This window comes from Rhipicephalus microplus, chromosome X (genome assembly GCF_043290135.1).
Source record: "Rhipicephalus microplus isolate Deutch F79 chromosome X, USDA_Rmic, whole genome shotgun sequence".
Classification (NCBI taxonomy): domain Eukaryota; kingdom Metazoa; phylum Arthropoda; class Arachnida; order Ixodida; family Ixodidae; genus Rhipicephalus; species Rhipicephalus microplus.
The window spans coordinates 390,079,778-390,101,666 of NC_134710.1; positions in this window are offsets into that span (position 1 = coordinate 390,079,778).

Sequence of the window (21,889 nt, forward strand, 5' to 3'; positions counted from 1 at the left end):
TTACCAAGTTTTGGTAGCGCTTCCCATATGCTGGACCTCGACGACATGACACACCGTGACGACGTTAGACGCCATTATACTGAGACCCTAAAGCACTTCGCACCTGAAGGCAATAAGTGCCCAATAAAGTTCCAAGGCCGACGACAGGGACAGCGTTCCCGCCCCGCCGTGGTGGTCTAGTGGCTAAGGTACTCGGCTGCTGACCCGCAGGTCGCGGGTTCGAATCCCGGCTGCGGTGGCTGCTTTTCCGATGGAGGCGGAAATGTTGTAGGCCCGTGAGCTAAGATTTGGGTGCACGTTAAAGAACCCCAGGTGGTCGAAATTTCCAGAGCCCTCCACTACGGCGTCTCTCATAATCATATGGTGGTTTTGGGACGTTAAACCCCTCATACCAAGGGACCGCGTTCACTATGCAATGGCTACTAATCTCATCCTTTCTTTCGCTGTTTGCTTATATCGTACAGGCGAAATTTATTTTATTCTATATTACAGTACGCGTGAATAAGATCAACTTATAATTTTTTTTTTTCACGGAAGCTTCCTCTGAGTAAGTGTGTCTACGTTTGAAGCCAAGCCTCTCACAACGCCAACCAGCACATGCGTCGCAGTGTATCCCGTGAATCTCTTGACATCTCAACGCCGCTTTAGAAATCTGTATCGACAGTGGCGCCAGATTTGTCTAAGCTATCGTTGTGAGAAACTGTGTTTTGAACATTGGTTATTTATGCCATTGGTCTATCCTAATTGGCCGAGAGGGCTACAGCCTCCTTTCTTAAACGAATTCACTACAAAATTTGACAATATGGTGCAATGTGTGGTTTGAGAATTGCACTACTTGGTTGATTTAACCACCAGGGTATGCATTTCTCTACGACTGCATTGTGATTCGGCATTATTAAGCAATGAATTTTTGTCTATGGGCAAAAGCGCATATACGAGAATCAGTGCTTTACCCTCGAGAGTGCGCGCATAATGTAATTATGGAAATAAAAACACTACATCGAGTGAGAAACACTACATGTGTTCTCTGCGACATCATGCGTGTCTGCCGGTCTGCAGAACAATCGTAGGAGCAGCAGTACCTTTCGCTACGCTGCAAAGCCGAGTAAGAGCACAGCGATGATGTGCCTGTTCGCTTCAATATCGTTTTGCAGCCGAATTCACGGCGTATTGGACAGTCGCGCTTATCAAAAATACACCAACGTTATACGGTATCCTCCAGTGACACTTTCACTGTTTATAAACACAGGCCCTTGATGACATCCGGTTCCGTTCACCGATGTGACTTGATAGCATCGGTGAGCCAGAAGAACGTTAGAAAATAGCCCACTGATTTTCTACACTTTCCTTTCTTCATTTCGCAAATTATAGTCAAATATATATTCTTTTGAGCTACATAAAAACAAGAGATTCCGTACAAAATTATTCCCGTTATTTTACTCTGAAAAACTAATAAGAGACTTTTCTTGCCATTGAGAACCCATGAAAACGTCCTTTCGGTTTTGACGTAACGAGCTATTAAATGAGGTTACCGGAAGCTTCTTAGGGCACAAGGCTGGCAATCTTGAAACCGTCTACACAGCGATGCGTGAATGACGCTTTTTAGAGCTGCCAAACACAGGTAATAAAGCCGAAATGTGGTAGCGAACCGAAAGTCTTAGTGCGTTCCAGGAGCCTTCAGCGACAAAAACACCACTTGAGTGCTTTACGCCCACTAGCCAAGCGACAGATTACGTGCTTCAATATTTTGGAAATATATAACTGCTGAGCATGGAACTACTTGAGACTGAGAATCACCTATGCATCTCCGCGAAGTGAATCATGGTGGGTAGACGAAGCTCTGGTTATCGCGTGGGTGAGAAACCGTACGTTACCCTGGTTTGCCTCGTATAACGTAAATTGAGTGACGTAAAGTGACATAAAGAATCCACGACACTAGGTCCTGACAACCATAGTGTTTCACGTTGAAGGCACCGACTAGCATAAAGCCTTGTGCTTGTAGGTGCTTTATATTGATCTGCGACAATTACGACCGATAATAGTTTATTGTTGAAACTTTTCTGTGTCTCACATTACAATATGTTATCCGAGCATTGCCGCATATAATGTGGCCGTGACATACGGACACCGGACAAGCCTCAGCCCCACCGCGGTGGTCTAGTGGCTAAGGTACTCGGCTGCTGACCCGCAGGTTGCGGGTTCAAATCCCGGCTGCGGCGGCTGCATTTCTGATGGAGGCGGAAATGTTGTAGGCCCGTGTGCTCAGATTTGGGTGCACGTTAAAGAACCCCAGGTGGTCGAAATTTCCGGAGCCCTCCACTACGGCGTCTCTGATAATCATATGGTGGTTTTGGGACGTTAAACCCCACAGATCATCACAGGACAAGCCTCACTCTTAAAGTGTTTCACACCTAAAAGTAGACAATACGAAAGCTAACACGACGCAATCCAAAGCTTGTACTCCTTATCACTTCCATGGTGGTTGAGCGATCGCAGTGACAGAATGTCATTTAGCTTTTATAGTGTCAAACTCTGTTTCATCCGCAGCGTCGAGCATCTCTGTCGGGAAAAAGGTGGGAAAAGCGCTGCTTGCGTGCGACGAAGCCCTGTAACTGTAAAAAATCACTGTAAAACCGTGGTCCTCTGTGTTTTTCGGTCTACGTCTACGACTTTCAGCTCTCCATCGAGCATGGAAGTATACCTGTATCTCCGCTCATTCTCGTCAGATTCGAGAAACGTATGGCAATTGATTCGTGCAGCAATTACCTTCAATGCTGGCATAAATTATTGATTGTTTATACAAGAGACTCAGGTCCTAAGTTTAAGAAAAATATTTAACCCAAACTTCAGCAAAATATATACAACTCACATTCCCTAGCCAAAACGTACATTTTTCTTTGCACCCGCATATACTCAGGTTCACCGAAGTTCTCAACCAGAATCCTTCGTACTCAACTTCACTAAAATGTTACTCAGTCACGCTTACTCGAGCTTAAAAGCAGCATTATTCAATTCAGACCGGCTTATTCGAATTCAGGCTTGCCCAAACATTAAACCAACCGGCAACACTCAGGCTTAATGTCAATGTTCAGCTCAATATTATTAATATCAACACTTTTCTGTTTTCATACTTACATCACTATTCCTTCTATCAACAGTCCCACCGTGGCGGTCTAGTGGCTAAGGTACTCGGTTGCTGACCCGCAAGTCGCGGGATCGAATCCCGGCTGCGGCGGCTGCATTTCCGATGGAGGCGGAAATGTTGTAGGCCCGTGTGCTCAGATTTGGGTGCACGTTAAAGAACCCCAGGTGGTCAAAATTTCCGGAGCCCTCCACTACGGCGTCTCTCATAATCAAATTGTGGTTTTGGGACGTTAAACCCCACAAATCAATCACATCAATCAAGTGTCGGTTGTGTTTGCATCAGCTGCGAAACAATGTACAATGTTCGCCAACAAAGATATTTAGCAATTCAACGTACGGTCATCGCCACGCCATGCACTTTCGACAGAGCACGTGCGCATGGCGCTATGGACGCACAACGTGAAGAGACGCTCTGGTAAAAGTTGGGTGGTTATGAAAATCGTCTAGTGATCTGTAAATGTCAGCATTGTATGATATCACGAACCTCTATGTATGCTGATGGAAACGTGATGGCACGCACCTGCCTCATGCTTTTGCACGGAAAGTGCACGGCCTAGACGTTATAAATGTTTTGATCAGCATGAACTGCCGCGCAGGATTTCAGAACGGTATCGAGTGGCGGAAGGTAACGGGAAATGCTTTGGCATTGGTTAAATTCGCTTGACCTTTCATGAAGGTATCTAGAGCTTTTTTGCAGCAATAACATTTCTCTTCAGAGCAACCGTGGTTTGTGGGGCCTGCTACTTTCACCAAAGTTGTTACTAGACCAATTTTACAAAGCACACGTTTCAATAAGTGGAACTTTATATGCATATATTTTGTCCTTCTAATCCTCGCTTTCACTACATTCGCTTCTCTATGCGGGGTGTACTGATGATTATGTGATGCGCGAACATTGATTTCATACCTGCTCTCATCGTTTGCTCAACTATTAATTACAATTGCCGTATCTTGAATTTATTTACAACTTTGCTGGTCTTGGTATCAACCAATTTGTTTAATAGCAGCTCAGCTCATTACGGGTGCTAACAGAAGAGACGTCCGAATATGCAACGCAAAATGACTGCGTTAGGACAAAAACATTGTCGCCGCCCTAAGATTGAGACGGCTAAAAGAGGCCTGTCGGCCTGGCGGGAATCAATCAGTGTGTACAATTCCAGAAATTCCCACGCTGTAATGATAAGATATTAACCCCAACGCATTACAAAACGTATTTTCGCGAAAGTGCTTTCTGCACAAGCGATTATCAATGCTGCTTTCTTTTCTCGGCAAGTTATCAAACATGCATCTTCTTGGTTTCAGCGTATGCACGAAAACTCGCACCTGGTCGAGAAGTAGATACCGCATCATGCATTCATTTAGGCAAAGGAATGCTGAACAGAATGGTCGCTGTGTTTCCACGCTTCGGAAATCGTTCTTTCTAGTTTAGTACAAGTAAAGGCAATCCATTCCTATGCCTACAGGTTCGCGAAGTACACAGTCATACATACCGGAAGTTTTATCTCCGATCCCAGACGCAAAATTTTTGCGAGTGCACGCACGCTCAAAAAAACAGTGGCCACTGAGTGAGCTACACACCTGAGGTTGAATTCTGAGTTGTTTCGCCAAGTTCAGTTTTATCAGTGCAGTGTATCGGTGCCGCGATGTTTTGAAAGGGCTCACTTACATTAAGGCTCACACTCGAATGCGCCCGATATTGCAGTAACGAGCGGGTAAACAAACCTGTAAGTTACAAAATGAATTGACTCTGGGTTTAAACCAAGCGCGCTGCACTGACGATGAGAGATACGAGTCAAGTGGTGCCATTTACTACGACACAGCGACAGCAGCGCTGGCCTCTCCAGTGTTCGCCCTTGCTCCCAATACCAAGAAAGACTATGGTCTTGAAAAAAAAAACTGCTCAACTTAACCAACAACACCGCTCACCGCTGCTAGAAGCACAAACCATACAAAACTGCTGCAGAGTGTTGCAATTGGTTGACAGGCACTTTCCACTTTGTAGTTACTGCACTTCAGCCGCGTTTAACACTTCGGACGGGGTGCCGTGCATGGATGCCCACTGGGTGATTGGCGGCACCCGCGCATGCGTTTAATTTTGTTTGAACGGCTTTTAATATTAGAGATGCACGCAAAAAATTGCCCTGAAGCAAATAGTACAATAACATAGAGGGTTAAACGTCCCAAAACCATGCAAACTGATTATGAAAGACTCCATAGTAGAGGGATCCGGAAATTTCAACCTCCTGTGGTTTTTCAACGTGCACTTAAATCTAAGCATGGGCTTCAACCATTTTCGCATGAGCCGGAAATGCAGCCTTGGCGGTGGGGCTCGATCCTGCGACCTGCGGGTAAGCAGTTGAGTGCCATAACCACTACACCACCGTGGCGAGGCAATCGAACTGAAGGGAAAAAAAAAACAATCTGGCGGGACTCGGCCTAATTATGATATTATGTATGCACAACTCTGAGTTTCACAAAAATATGCAAAAAATAAGTTCAGAAAATTGTAACATGCGCAAAAGTATCGAACATTACGTAAACGCAAGCACAAGAACATGTCAATACGTGAGCGCTTAGGAATGGTCTGCGTACAAAATAAGAACGGTTTGATGTCTAATCTGGCGAGAATGGCCTTTTAACACGCGGCCGGAAATCGCTCCACCTCGGCATTCCTTTGCACGTCAAGATTCACTAGGCTCACCGTCTCCTAGAAATGTCAGAGATATTCATGGCGCTTCCTTGCAACCTATGCAATGTTTTTCTGGCAGCTACTTACCATAAAACAAGTTCTTCAGGAAATCCTGCTTTTTTTCTTTCGACGCCGTCCAGAAGACTTTCCTTTAACGATAAAAACCATTTTCAGGGCCTGATTAGATCTTCCGCTGCACTCAGTGCAGACTTGCGACCTTAACAACAATGATATCGTCTCGCCTCTCGGCTCTTAGGGCGAGAGCACGTGGAGACGTGTTTCATCTTTGCCCCCAAAATAGACACCGTCTCTACTCCTGTGTTGTCGCTGTTCGAGTTAGCTACGCGTAAGAGATTCCTGACAGATGCGAGTGGGAAGTGAAACAAACAGCCTTCTTCTTTTACCATCTTGAGATTTTCACGTGCAGCAACGTTCAATGCATTGCAGGTTACCCACCCGCCCTGAATGTCGCGGTGCTATCTATACGCCAAGTGGTCATTTGTAGCACTGTAGTCAAAAAGCATAACAGATGAGATATGCGGCGGACCTAATGGTTCTTACTCGCTCTGATCGTCCTCGTGTTGCCAGAGGAAGAGACCCTTTCGCGGCGGATCTGCCAGAAAGCCAGCGAAGTGTATTGGGGCATCTTCGCGGAAGAATCGGCGCTGAGTGCATGCGCTGAACCCCAGGCAGCGTGATTACTTTCCTTTCTACCTTGCCCCCCAACCCCCCCCCCCCCCCCCTACTTCAGAAAGATGCCGCCCTCCTGCAGCCTTTCCGTACAGTTACTGAAAAAGCATTTTGTACAAAGTTGATGAAACGGCACAGCGTGACATACCTGTGTTCGGTGCCTATACTGATAACCAACAACACAAAAGAAAAATACCGCACAAAGGGCTATACCAAGGTAAGTACATAGGAAAGGTTCTGAGGCGCAACATGTTGCACCCACCCCTGTTGTTGCACTGCTTGTTCTAGACGAATCAGTTAGACCGACAGTGATTCGTCGCTAAATGAAAAGCGCATGCCGTGGCGTGAAGCATGGTGCTACAAAAAAATGAATTAAAAAACAAGGAGAAAAATTGTGGTATATTACTGCTGCAGAATTGGTGCTATGGTCTACTCCTAAGCATAAAAGCCGCCGTACAAACGCGTTCAGCGATTGTAATTTGACGTAATCACAAACAAGATCCAGAAATAACCCGTGTAAAAGCCCGCAATGGTGACGCCCACGAATAAAAAACAAAAGCTTATAGTATACTCACTATGCAAACCACGAAGCACAACCAAGTGTTTTATAGTGGAAGTACTCCCTCCCCTCCCCCTTTAGTTCACTCTCTGCACAGGAACTCGTTTCCATGTCGTTTTAGCGACAGTTATGCCGTATAGCAGGTACCGACTAGGACATGAGCACTCCTAAAAAAGGTAGTGCTACGTACTAACCTTTCAGGTAATAAAGTGCTGTCACAACATTCACTACCTAAGTAGAAACTGCAGGTAGTAGACTACAGATATTTACTACTAAGCACACTACCTGCACTTGCCACTTGGGTAGTGAATGTTGTCACAGCATTTTACTACCTCAAAGTTAGTACGAAGCATTAGTTGGAGGAAGCAGCGTTTGAGGAGCAGTGGTTAGAGCATCTGCCTCGCGTGCAAGACGCCCGTGTTCGAATCACGGTGCCACGAAGTCCCCAACCAGATAAAAAAAAAATCCGTGTGGTGATGGAACTGCAATAAGAGGCCTGGGGTGCGGCCTCACCGGTGACCACCACCGATAACGTACTCCCTCACCAGACAAGGATTGGCTACCCTGGTGCAGTATCTGGCCACTACCTCCCACAGGCTTACGTCAATTAACTCACAGCCCACAGTTCCCAGCGTCTGCGAAACAACTGATTACGGCGGCAGTCAGATCTGCAACGCAGCAGCGCGTGCTAAGAATCTCTTGGTCTAGACAGGCCGCTATTCGAACTTGAACTTGGCAACGTTTAACGCTAGAACCTTAACAAGTGAGGCAAGTCTAGGTGTACTGTTCGAGAAGCTAGAGGGTGTTAAACGGGATGTAATAGCGCTCAGTTGGGTTAGGAGGACAGAGGCGGCCTATGCAGTGCTACAGAATGGGCACTTCTTTTGCTACCACGGGCTGGCTGACAGAAGAGAACGGGGCGTGGGGTTCCTTATCCACATAAATATAGTTGGCAGCATAGAGGAACTCTACAGCATAAATGAAACAGAGGTAGGTATCGTAATTAAACTCAATAAGAGATACAAGGTAAAGGTGGTACAGGCTTACACGTCTATATCTAGCCATGATAATGTGTCACTTGAAAGCTTCTATCAAGACGTGAAATTGGCAATGAACAGGGTAAAAAGACAGTATGCTATGCAGATGGGCGGCTTTAATGCCAAGGTAAAGAAGAAGCATGCTGGAGACCAGGAACCGTAAGATTATGGTATCGGTACTAGAAATGCCAGTGAAGAGCTATTAGTAGAATTAGCAGAACGTAATAATTTACGGATCTTGAATACCTTCTACGGAAAACAAGAAAACCGTAAGTAGACATGGAGAAGTTCTAATGGCGAAAGTAATAACGAAATTGACTTTATAATGATTGCACATCCAGGCATCGTGCAGCATGTGGAAGTGCTTGGCAACGTACGATGCAGCGAATATAGAATGGTATGGTCTTGAAATTGGCCAGACTTAATGAAGGAACGAGAGAAACTGATATGTAAAAACCAATCAGTGAGCTATCACTGAGAGGGAAAGAGAAAAAATCAGAGACTCGCTTCAGAACAGGTACTTAGTTTTTATCGAGGAAACCAGCCTTAGCATTGACACAATGAATGATAATCGGTTGAGTATCATTACGCAGAGTAGTGGAACTTGGATGTACGGTACTTAGACAGGACACAAGTAAGCTGTCCCAGGAGACGAAAAACCTCATTAGGAGCCGTAAAGGCATGAAAGCCTCAAATACCACAGTTAGACAGGCAACAGGTAAGCTCTCCCAGGAGACGAAGAACCTCATCAAGAAGCGTCAAAGCATGGAATCCTCAAATACCCCAGAGAATATAGAACCAGCAGAGCTTACGAAGTTGAATAATAATTAAAAAGTACCCAATTTAGGAAGGTATAAGATGGAGAAAGTTGAAGACACTCTGAAAAATGGAGAAATAGTCAAAGCAGTGAAGAGGAAACTTGGGACAGGCAGAAACAAGATGTATGCACTAAAGGATAAGGAAGACAAAGTAACTACCAATGTGGATAGGATAATTAAAATAGCGGAGGAGTTAAACAGAGAGCTGTACAGTAGCCGACACAACCACGACCTTAATATAGGAAGTAGCAGTATACCAGATGGCATCTCTCCTGTAATGATCAAAGATGTAATAAAAACCTTGGAGGGAATAAAAAAGAGACAAATGTGCTGGTGGGGACCAGGTAACATCACATCTGCTGAAAGACGGAGGACAGATTGTGCTAGAAAAACTAGCCACCCTGTTTACGAAGTTCTCCTGACAGGAAGAGTACCAGAATTCTGGAAGAATGATAACATCATCTTAATACATAAGAAAGCAGATAACAATAACTTGAAGAATTACAGGCCGATCAGCTTGCTCTCCTACAGACAGGGTTCTGTTTGGCGTTGCATAAGCTGTTGCTAGACTTGGGGGCGGGGCGGGGGGGTCAGTGTTGGTAGAGCCGACAAAGTTGGCAGAGAGAAATTTGTGACTTCCCCGTGAGGGCTTTGTATCATCCGCGATGTGTGTCGCGAGTGCGTGATTTATGTAGGCCATTTTAATTAACAGAATGAACGTAAAACACGCGTTGCACAATTCAAGACGCTATTTCTTGGTGTGTGCGCAGATGTGCAAATAAAAAATCGTGTCTCAGAGTTAGAGAAACAACGACGCGTCGTCCGCCGTACATTTCGTGTGTGTGCGTGTGATGAACTTGTTCGCGAGTGCGTATGCCACGTAATTAACGTAATGAACTGCGCGTTGCAGAAGTCTGGGCGCGTTCTTTTGCTGTGTGCGCAGCTGTGCAATTGAGAGATCATGTCTCAATCCGTATTAGAGACGACGCGTATGAATTCTTAAAGGCAATTGAAGTCGTGAGTCACGTTTCAATATACGTTGGAGTCGCGTCGCTGAAGCACCGAATATCTCCGTAGCCGTGCGTACCTTGTCGACTGCGCACAACGACTTGTTTTCTGGGGAAACTCAATAGAGTCCAAACGATATGTCTTGTGCTGACACAGCTACGGGAAGCGTAGCGTCCCAGTCTTCGCACGTGGTCAACGCCACACGATCAGTTGTGCAGAAACCCTGCTTCTGAAATATCATCGTCGGACACAATCAGAAAAGGGAAGCGCACCGGCTGCTGTGACTCTATTCGGTTTTCCATGAAAACGCGTCGTTTTGCGCAGCCGACTAGGTACGCACAACTACGGAGACATTACGTGCTTCGGCTACGCGAGTCCGACATGTATTGAAACGCGGCTCACAAATTCGCTTCCTCCTAAACATTCAAACACGTCGTCTCTAATACAGAGACACGATCTCTTAATTAAGAACGCACCCCGACTTCTAAAACACATGGTTCATTGCGTTAATGAAAACTGCCAACATTGCATTGCGAACAAGTTAATCGCACACGCACTCGCGAAAAGCACTGCCGAAGACATGCACCGTGGAGGGCAAAAAGCCCTCGCGGGGAATTCACAACTACAGGGGCGAATTTTTCTGCCAAACCCGGTGGCAGTCTGGCAACAAACACCCCAAAGTCGGGTAACAGAGATATGCAACGCCAAACAGAAGCTTGCCCTTCTACAAGCTATTTACAAAGCTAATCGCTAACAGAATTAAGACACCATTCAATCAACGAAAGGAACAAGCAGGATTTTCAACAGGCTACTCAACAATCTACCACATCCGTGCTACCATTCAGGTAATAAAAAAATGCTCTGAATGCAACCAACCACCATACATAGCATTCATAGATTATGAAAAGGCGTTTGATTCAGCAGAAATATCAGCAGTCATGCAGACACTGCAGAATCAGGGTGATGGCGAAGCATATACATAAACGTCATGAAAGAAATTTACAGGGAAAAAACTGCCTTCATGGTGCTCCATCAAGAAAGCAACAAAATACTAATCAATAAGGGTGTAAGGCAGGGGAATAGAATCTCGCCAATGCTTTTTACCGCGTGCTTACAAGAGGTTTTCCGAGGCCTAGAGTGCGAAGAGTTAGGGATAAGAGTTAATGCTTGAAGTACCTTAGTCACTTGCGGTGTGCCGATGACATTGCATTGCTGAGTATAACTGAAAGGACGAATTGCAACTCATAATTACGGAGTTGGACAAGGACAGCAGAAAGGTAGGTCTTAAAATAATCTGCAGAAAATGAAAGTAATGTGCAACAATCTCACACGAGAATAGCGTTTCGAAATAGGTAATAGTGCATTTGAAGTTGTAAAAGACTATGTCTACTTAGCACAGGTAATAACCGCGGAGCTGAACGACGATATTGCAGTAACTAGAAGAATGAGAAAGGGGGGGGGGAGCAAATTTGACAAGCACTTTCAAATCATGGGTGGTAGATAGCCACTATCCCTCAAGAGGCAGGTATATAACAGCTGCATCTTGCCGGTACATAGCTATGGAGCAAAAACATGAAATCTTACAAATAGGGTTTAGCTTAAATTGGGGACGTCGCAGCGAGCGATGGAAAGAAAAATAATAGGCGTAACCTTAAGAGACAAGAAGAGAGCAGAGTGAATCAATGAAAGAAACCGACGTTAAGGCTATCATAGTTCAAATCAAAAAGAGAAAACGGACATGGCCCGGACATGTAGCACGTAGGCAGGATAACCGCTCGTCAATAAGAGTAACTGACTGGATTCCCAGAGAAGGCAAGCTGGTTAGAAGGAGACAGAAAGTTAGGTGGGCAGATGAGATTAGGAAGATTGCGGGTATAAAGTGACAGCAGGAAGAACAAGACCAAGTTGACTGTTGGAACATGGGAGAAGCATTTGTCCTGCAGTCGACGTAGTCAGGCTGATGATGATGATGGTGATGATGAAGCTGAATATCTTTTTTAAGAGTGTAGTTCTCAGCATTGACTCATGCTTTTGAGGAATGAAATTTGCTACCTGAAGCACTGTGAAAGAAACTGGTTGATTTGTGTTCGAATATAAATGACTCCACATTTTGAAATTGAAATAAAAGTATCTGTGAGCTACACTTTCTTATCTGTAAGGCCTACTTATTTTGTATTGGCAATATTCAAGCTGTGGACTATGTTTTTATGGTCTTTTTCGGATCACCTACCGTAGCACTTATTGTTCATTTTATTTGCACCTTTCTTCGGTTTTCGAAGAACGCTGATTCAATTTGAGGTAACAACCGATGAAGCCAACCCCGACGTCAAAAATGAAAATTTTGTAAAACAAGCTCATTAGCGATATTGCACTGAACGTTCTGCATTCTGCTGCGGCGTGCTGTGCGCAATAACTACGCACGGGTTACATAAAATTGTGCACGTTTAACGTACAAAAGAAGTCTTCAGCAAAGTTAACTGTAGTTCCTGAAAATATTAAGCTTGAACGAGAGGTTCTTACGGTCTGACTGCGTGGATATACTGAAGACAGATTCTGGCTGGCACCTACTTTATCCCACGGGACAGCGAACATAATGTGGTCCTAACAGGATTACGTGAAGTGTTGCTTATTAGATTGACACATGCGTTTACTGCATAGCAGACGTGTTTACTGTATTATAACGTAATATTCACTGACACTTGACGATGGTGCTTTCCACGAAGACAGCGAAAAAAAAACTTCGGGTTTTATGGCGATACATAAGTGCATCATGGAAGCACACTGAACTACACCCACTTGCAGTACCTAGAAAATCATAGAGGCTGCTGGCACGGCTGCATCTACTGCCAGGAAATGCGTCGATTGGCACCACTACAGAAGACGGGTTCTTTTTTGTGGCGCAAATTGTGAATGAGAATTTTCATATACATGTCCGACTGGGTCACCCGAAACTCAGCGCCACATGGGGCGCATGCGCTGCATGAAGTCTCCGAGACGACCACGCATAACTTACTGCGTGGACCGCGGTGTTCAGATGAACCAAACACCTCCAAGGTGGGCGAGGTTTCAGGCGCGCAGGATGGCACCTTTCGGTGGTAGAAGCCGTTCGAGGCACGACAGAAAGCGGCGGAAAGCGCCAGACCTACAAGTGAAGCAAACGCCTTACCTATGAAAGTGTTACACTCTGACGCTTTAATGGCGTCATTTGTGTTCACGAGGACAGGCGAAATTAGGTGGGTTGCGGACAATGTGCTTCCGGTGCAAATAGATACGCCCGGCACGAACAAAGCGTACTGTATTGTTTCTATACGCATCGACAGTATGTATAACGTGCAGATACATAGAACAAACCTAATAAGAGTTAAGCTTTCGTAATAACCAACGAGCTGCAAACTGTTCAGTTGATACGATAGAAAAAATATCACTTGTAAAATCTGAATATCTTTGTCATACTAAAGCCGGCCTTGCCATAGCGTCTAGCAGGGGATATCCAAAAAGAAAAGGAATATCACACAAAATGCAAGAGCATGCACAGGTTCCCTCCGCTACCGTACGTAACGAAAAGGCGCATGCGCATGCGAGACCTCATGTCTTATTGATGAGCTTGGGCGTATCCAAAATTATGCAGCAGGTTTGTAATCGGTAATTTAACCTATAAAACTCACATTTCATAAATTAAAGACAACCTTGTTTTGAAAACCTTAGCTCCAAGCCACCCAACCAATAAGTGAAAACTTTTTTTTCAGAACTCACTGTGGCCTAACAGAAACGAATAAAAACTTCTTTCATGACCCGGGGCCTAAGCACAATCTCCCCCCAAGCCCCTGCACGGGGTTGAGGCTCTGGTGTATAGCTTGCGCTGATCGCCGGTATGAAGGAGTCAAGATCCTTTGCCAAGCAATAAACAAAAGTTTTTATATGGTGGCTAAACCAAGATAAACGTATTTTCTAAAAGTAAAAAGAAGGTATTTCAAACGAAGAGTGCAGTTCGTTCTAAAACCGAGTTTAACTAAATATACATTTCATAATACAAGTGAGGCATGCAAGAAAGTTACAAAATATGAAGACATTGCTCAAAAGCAGGTGGATGATCAAAAGGCTACAGCTGAACTAATAATTAGAGTTCTCTGTTCATTAAGATCAATTGAATGACATACGTAACCGGGTGCAGCAGATTCCTTTAACACCCGCGCCGTTCCGAAGTGCCCCTTGAGGGTGGCGAGAAGGGTCGGTGGTGGCTCCACGAAGCCGGGGCACTGTTGAATTTCTGGACCTATTGTTTGCTGCGCTGTGTCTCGCGAGTTGAACAGCGTGGATCTCTTCTCCAGTGCCGAGCCGACTGTGGAAGCATGCGATTGGCCGGTTTTATGAGGTTCTCTAGGCACCAGACCCAATATCCAGTGTAGTATCGATGCAACGTTGAAGTGGTCACGTACGCACTCGTTGCTTCTGTGGTTCACACCTCACCCCCAGTGACTTTTACTGGCGAACAATCTATGCACACAAAAAGAACCAACCACGTGGCACACGGCTTAACACGTAGCATAGAAAACGTCTTGTGTTTCAGACTCCACTGTCGGTCATCCACCGGCCCGCGCTTCATTCTATAAAAAATAAAAGCACATATTTTGACACGTGCACCTCCACCAACGTGCAATTCAATAATATACAAAACAAAAGCAAACGTTTTGACACGTAGCTCAAATGCTTCATCCTATGGTTCATCCACTATATGGTTTACACTCTGCAGGCGAGCCATAGCATTTCCGAGAGAACAGTTTTGAAATTCCACAAGTCTAAAGCCAAGGCTCTTAGATGTCAAGATTCTAAGATGGTACAGCTATGTATATTCTCTACTGTTAACGCTAAAACGTACTAAGCGGTGCACGCGCGCTCATGGCACCGCGTTCATAAAGAATTATGTTATAAAATGTTCACCCCTGATTCTATGGAAGCCGACCATCTATTGTATGAAAGACCGTTCTGGGATTATCCGGGTAAAAAATCACTATGGCTCCTAGTCGGTTCAGCCATGTTCAGAAATTAGATGTATCATATTCTCTACGGCTATAGCACTAACATACAAGTGGGGTGTACGTACTCGCGGCGCCGCATTCATAGACACGCAATATTGCACGTTCGCCCCTAATGCCTCCGGGAAGAGACGACCTTCCCGGGCGAACCGTTCTTTTGAAGTTGCACAAGAACAGAGCCACCGGTTTTTACATGTTGCGTTCATGCTAGGACATAGAGGTATCATATTCATATGGCTCCCGCTAACATACACCTAAGATCGCACGTGCAATCACGGCACACCATTTTTCTAGATGAATTGCATCCAGATGGCCTTGAACGCCAAAGGAAAAACCCCCTTTGATGGCACACCTTAGCACATTATTCACAAGAAACATTAATAGGACCAGGCGACTTGTGTGACACTATCCTCCACTTTTCGAATTTCACCTCATATTATTCAACACACTATATTGTTCAATATACTACCAAATGTCGCTGTTGTCACCACATTCTATTCGGATCACAGATAAACTTGATCCCTCTGCGCTGGCACAACATTTTTGGATGCCAGAAATGCGATCTTCAGAAGAGCAAGGCGACGCCACGTAGTTACCGTGGTCAAACCATCAAGCATCTAGAAACAGTTGTGATCCCATTTACGTACCAAGGCAAGACTGTGAGCCTGAAAATTTCTGCGGTGTTATAAAGATGTGCTCTACTCGGACTTGCTGTGTGTGAAGATTTTGACCTCGTGGGGCGCACCGCGAAAGTATTAGCTGTGCTGTCTCAAGCTGGACCGGGAAAGGCAACGCTTCGGGAACGCGTCATGAAAGACTACCCGAACTTGTTTCGCGACTTGGGATGTATTCGAACGCCGTACAAGATAGTGTTTTGACAAGGAACGCATCCAGTTATTCAAAACCCACGTTGAGTGCTCCACCTCCTGAAGCAACCGCATAAGTTGTAGCGTATGTGCGACGACAGTATCATCGCAAGGGTTGATGAACCGACTGATGGGTGAGTCCTTTGGTCATAGTTAGAAAAAAAAAGTGGCGTTCTGAGAGTTTGTATGTATCCACGGAACGTAAATGAATGCCTCAAGCGTTAGCACTTTGAAATGCCCAAGTGTGAAGACATTGAAGCTGACCTGACAGGCACGCATGTATTTTCAAGATTTGATGCCAACTCTGGCTTTTATAAGATTCCAATAAACGAAGAGAGCTCTCGTATTTGTACATTCAGCGCGCCATTCAGGCTTTTCAGATTTTTTCGCCTGCCCTTTGCTTTAGAGTCTGCACCAGAGGTGTACCGGAAAGTCGTGTCGCAAGTATTGGATGGCCTCTCAGGTGTGAGAGTATACGTCGATGATGTGCTCGTATGGAGCTCGAATGAAAGAGAGCATGAAGAGCGTTTGAGGGCTGCGTTGGACGCGGCTCGATAACAAGGAATCACACTAAATGCTTACAAGTGTAAAATGGGCATGAAGGAAATATTTTTGCAACGTGATAAGATCAATAAAAAGGCATACAACCATCGCCCGAACTCATCAGCAGCGTCCCGCAAATGCCAGAACCAAGCAGAAAGCGAAAGCTTCAGCACGTCTTAGACATGGTTACGTATTTTAGAAATTATGTTCATCTTTCACACACAACTCTTCCATGAACTGGTAAAGCACGATAGAGACTTCACATGGGGACCAGAGCATACAAAAGTGTTGGAAGCCACTCAAGAGGCCATAACAAGCTCACCTGTGCTTGCGGTCTATGATTCCAAGAGATAATGTAAAGTGTCTACAGGCGCCTCAGGGTTCGGGCTTGGCGCTGCAATCTTCCAAAAGCATGGTTTAGATTGGCGACCAGTGGTATATAGCTCAAAGCGCCTTACAGAATGCGAAAAACGATACTCGCAAATTGAAGAGGAGGCTTTAGGCGTTGTCTATGGCTGTGAAAATTTTCACGACTTTAAATATGGCCAAAGGGTGCTCATAGAAACAGATCATCAGCCGTTGATTTCGATATCAAAAAATGCATTGGTGACATTCCTCCCCCCCTGCAATGCCTGGTGCTACGACTAATGAGATACCAATACCAGTTTTCCTAAGTTTCGGGTAAACTTCTAGTCCTGCAAGACACGCAATCTAAGGCTTCAAATTCCCACTGCTACTTGACAGAAGACAAAGATAGCGACGTGGAGGTACATGCAGTATCGGTCCGGTCCTGTCTTGTCAGTGATAAAACCAGCGCGAGACTGGTCGAAGAGACAGAAAAAGATCCAGTTCTCTCAGATTTCATCAGAGTAATTCAATCTGAGCAGGAGCAACCGCTTACGGGTCCGTAAAAAGCTTACAGCTCAGAGTTATTGGTCATTCGAAAGCTGTAATTTAAAGGAGCCAAAGTGGTCATACCACGGTCATTTCGATCAACAATGTTGAGTCGGATTCACGAAGGCCCCTTAGGTAAAAACAAATCACTCGCGAAGGCATGGCTTCTGATGTTCTGGCCAGAAATGACTCAAAACATTAGGAACATTATCAGCAGAACTGAAATCTGTAAGATCAATGCATATGCCCAACTTGGAGAATCTCTTCTGATGAGAGAAACCCCGTATTCTCCTTAGATTCGTGTTGAAGGAGATCTATGTCAATATGCAGGTAAAATGTACTTGGTGCTCTACGATGCGTACTCCAATTATCCGGAGGTGGAAGAGCTACAGGGTACTTCAGCACAAGAAGTGATATGAAAAATATTCGTTTTCGCTAGGTACGGAGTACCAATTGAAGTTCTCAGCGACAACGGGCCACAATTTGCATTAAGAGAGTTTGCCCGCTTCCAAGCGTCGTGTGACTTCAAGCGTATCATGTCGAGTCCTCGCTTTCCACGTTCAAATGGGTTCGCGGAAAAAGGCATGCAAATGGTAAACCATATTCTGAAGAAGACCCAGCATTCAGGAGGTGACTTTTACCAAGGCCTTCTGAGTTACCACAAAAGCCCTCTGGAGTGCAGTTGTTCCCCTGGGGAACTGCAAATGAATCGCCACCTCAGGACTAGTCTTCCCGACTTTAATCCACCTGGCAGCCGAAAAGTCACAAAGTGGCCTCAACACGGTCCACCGAAAGGAATGCTTTCAAGATTTCAGCCAAGTGACATCGTTCGCCAGAGAGATGAGAAGGGATAGTCGAGAAAAGTGACGGTGCTTGAGCAGGCTGCACCTCGTTCCCACAGAGTAGTCTCTGAGGACGGTGAGCGGTACAGGCAAAACAGAAAGCATCTACGATCCACGTCGGAAGCCTTCAGTTTTAAAAACCTATCCGCTGTTGGGACGACAAAAGATGCACAGCCAACCCGCGATTCGGAAGTGCCTCGAACGACTGACCAGGATTACGATGACAGCGAGGGTTCGTTTACTCCTGTGACTGACCCAGTAGAGCCAAACATCAACGCAGACAGCACTTCTGACATAGAGCCTGTTTGACGATCTTGAGAACACGTCGTACACTGAAGTTCCTGTCCTACGACAAGCAGTTCAAGCAGATCTTCAAGATTCAGTGCTGACCGACACCTCATTCCCAAAGAAGGGAGTTGCAGTGGTCATTATATAGTTGTCAAGCAACTTTGGGCGGCGTCCCATACTAGCAGTCTAACAATCATCATCATCATCATCTTCATCATCATCATCAGCCGGACTACGTCCACCGCAGGACAAAGGCCTCTCCCATGTTCCGCCAGTTAACCCGGTCCTGTGCTTGCTGCTGCCAATTTATACCCGTAAACTTCTTGATCTCATCTGCCCACCAAACCTTCTGTCTCCCCCTAACCCACTTCCCTTCTCTGGAAATCCAGTTAGTTACCATTAATGACCAGCGGTTATCCCGTCTGCGCGCTACATGCCAAGCCCATGTCCATTTTCTCTTCTTTATTTCAACTATGATATCCTTAACCCCCGTTTGTCCCCTAATCCACTCTGCTTTCTTCTTGTCTCATAAGGTTACACCTACCATTTTTCTTTCCTTTGCTCACTGCATCGTCCTCAAAATAAGCTGAACCCTCTTTGTAAGTCTCCAGGTTTCTGCTCCGTAGCTAAGTACCTGCAAGATACAGCTGTTATATACCTTCCTCTTGAGGGACAGTGGCAATCTACCTGTCATAATTTGAGAGTGCTTGCGGAACGTGCTCCACCATATTCATATTCTTCTAGTTACTTCAATCTCGTGGTTCGGCTCTGCGGTTATTACCTGCCCTAAGTAGACATAGTCTTTTACAACTTCAAGTGCGCTACTACCTATCTCGAAGCGCTGCTCTTTTTCGAGGTTGTTGTACATTACTTTCGTTTTCTTCAGATTAATTATAAGACCCACCTTTCTGCTCTACTTGCCTAACTCCGTAATCATGAGTTTCAATTCGTCCCCTGAGTTACTTAGCAATGCAATGTCATCGGCAAAGCGCAGGTTAATAAAGTATTCTCCATTAACTCTTATCCCTAACTGTTTTCATTCTAGTCTAACAATAAACTAGCTCTTATGAGACGCGACAGGTGCCGCAGCGTCGTGTGGTCTCTCGAGTCCGGGTTCGTCTGTTCTTATAGCCTGACTCAAGACTAGCGTCGGTTACATGAAGCCTGAGGCGTTTCCTTCGCTCTTGTTGACACACATGAAGCCTGAGGCATTTTCTTCGCTCTTTGTTGACAGGCTTCTGCTTTGTGTCCTTTCCACCCATATTTAAAGCAAGCAGGACCATGGCTACCTGCAAGGATGCTCTCGCATTGTGGTGCTTGGTCTCCGAATTTGCTGCAGAGATAGCACTTTGGCGGTGCACTTTGGCCACCCTTTTTTCTATCTCCGTCTTTGTTTCTTGTTTCTTCACGTAGATCTGTTTGATTTCACAAAGTTGGCTGCCATTTTGGGCATCTACGAAGCGGTCAGCCAGTTCTAACATTTTCTCAAACGACTCTGCTTCCTTTCCTTCAGATAAAAGGTGAAATTTGGGTGACAAGTTCTCAGAAATTGCTCCTGAATCAAATGTTCGCGAATGGACGAGTGGTCCTTCACTATACCCGCCATTTTAACCCAATGGTCAAAGTAGTGAGTCAACCTAGCCAAAAACCACCGAGTGGTCTCGCCATTCGCTGATTTTACGGTCCTAAATTTCTCTTTAAAGCCCTCAACGATAAATTGAAAGCGATTCAAAAGAGCGGCCTTGATTTCGGGGTACATCGATGCGTCTTCCGATGATAACCGGCCAAAGACGCTTAACGCTTCCCCACTTAGGCACGTGCTCTAAACAGTTGATCATAGTTTTTCCGGCCACCCTTGACCCTTCGCGATACCTTCAAAACGGCGTAAGTTCGCGTCAAGATCATCCTCTCTTTCAACAAATGCGATAAGGAATTTGCTCGCATTAAACCACCAGGCGCTGTGGGCACCCCTTTCTTGAGTGGTGCTAACCTCACTAAGATCATTCTTCTTTATAAAATTTTGAAGCTCCACTTTCAGACGTGAGGCTTCAACCTCAGATTCGCTTGTGCTGCTGCGTGTTCACTCTCCGCTGCTTCTCGTTCGCTCTTCGCTGCTTCCAGCTCTCTCTCTGCAGCCTCTCTCGCCAAGGCACTTTCCTCCCGCTGTCTCGCCTCCTCCTCCTCTATCCACTTTCTCAGTTCCGCTACTGACAGACCAAGCTGAGTGCCGATAGACGCAAGTCTTCCAAACTTCATAGTGAAAGAAAACCTTAGGCATGTAATAAAGCGCAAGAGAGCTTCTCAAACGAAGATTTTTGACTGGTTGCTGTTGCTCGAATACCGAACTCCAAAACTCTGAGTGCACAAAAATGATAACTTGCTAAGAAATTCCGACTCGTTCGAGGTGGCTTTTTGCGCCAGAGTTCCTGTCGTAGACGCCAGATAATGTCACGACTCGGGGCGTAAGCACAAGCTTCTCCCAAGGCATGGCGCGTGGTTCCGCTTCTGGTATATGGCTTGCGCCAATCGCCGGTATGAAGGAGTCGAAATCCTTTTTCAAGCAAACAACAAAAGCTTTATTAAGGTGTTTAAACCAAGATAAAGGCAATTTCCAACAAATAGAAAGAAGACATTTCAAATGAAGAATAAAGTTCATTACAAAACCAAGTTTAACTACTTATACATTTCATAATACAAGTGAAGCATGCATGAAAGTTACAAAATGTAGAGACAATATTCAAAAACACGTGGATGATGAAACCGCAAGAACTCAACCAATAATTAGAGATTGCAGTCCACTAAGATCTAGTGAAGAACATGCGTAACCGGGTGCAGCAGAGTCCTTTAACACCGGCACCGTTCCGAAGTGCCCCTTGAGGGTGGCGAGACGGTTCGGCGGCGGCTACACGAAGACTACACGTATTGGCGGCGACAACACGTATTGTTTGCTGTGCTGTGTGCCGGGAGTCACCCAGCGTGGATCCCTTCTCCAGTGCCGAGAAGAATGTCCAATCATGGGATCAGCCTGGTTTTTTTAAGGTTCTCTGGGCGCCAGACTCTACTTCTAGTGTAGTATCGATGCGTCCTTGAAGTGGTCATGTACGCACTCGTTGCTTCTGTGGTTCACACCTCACCCTCGGTGACCTTCACTGGCGAACAATCAACGCACACACAAAGAACCAACCACGTAGCACATGGCCTAACACGTAGCACAGACAACGTCTTGTGTTTCAGACTCCACTGTCGGTCATCCTCACGACACACACTTCATTATATACAAAACAAAAGCAAATGTTTTGACACGTAGCACAAATGCTTCATGCTATGGTTCATCCACTATATGGTTTACACTCTGCAGGTGAGCCATAGCATTTCCGAGAGAACAGTTTTGGAATTCCACAAGTGAAAAGCCAAGGTTCTTAGACGTCAATAATCTAAGATGGTACAGCTATGTATATTCTCTACTGCTAACGCTGAT